The following is a 314-nucleotide window of genomic DNA, read 5'->3' as shown; positions in this document are numbered from 1 at the left end:
TTTTCACTCGCCGAACACTCTGACTGAGCGCTTCAGAGTTTCACTCTCCATCAAGCGATCTGTGCTATTTTTCAACTAATCTCAATAGATGCGCAGCGCACCTGTATTTGGCGCACCGTAAACTCTAGTGTAACGGCGCACGACTCGTCTTCGCTTTGGTGAGAGCAGAGAGAGAGAGTCTTACTGTACATAGCATGCAGCACAGACGCGCTACATGTAAACGTTATTCTTTGTTGTATTTTCCTGTCAAAATAACTTAGTTCCTTTGGAGTTCTTCAGCTTTTAAGAACTGCCGGGTTTTCCGGTAGTGGGCG

At 46.2% G+C, this 314-nt stretch overlaps 1 protein-coding gene across 2 annotated transcripts in view; it reads left to right on the top strand.

Moving 5' to 3' along the window:
* LOC107703625 (adenylosuccinate synthetase isozyme 1-like) overlaps nt 1-314 on the top strand; it is a 17,466-nt gene that overhangs the window by 8,799 nt on the left and 8,353 nt on the right. The gene's annotated exons all lie outside the window — the stretch shown is intronic.

This window comes from Sinocyclocheilus anshuiensis, unplaced genomic scaffold (assembly GCF_001515605.1).
Source record: "Sinocyclocheilus anshuiensis isolate Anshui unplaced genomic scaffold, SAMN03320099.WGS_v1.1 scaffold1415, whole genome shotgun sequence".
Taxonomy (NCBI): domain Eukaryota; kingdom Metazoa; phylum Chordata; class Actinopteri; order Cypriniformes; family Cyprinidae; genus Sinocyclocheilus; species Sinocyclocheilus anshuiensis.
This window is presented reverse-complemented; position numbering and strand designations above follow the sequence as displayed.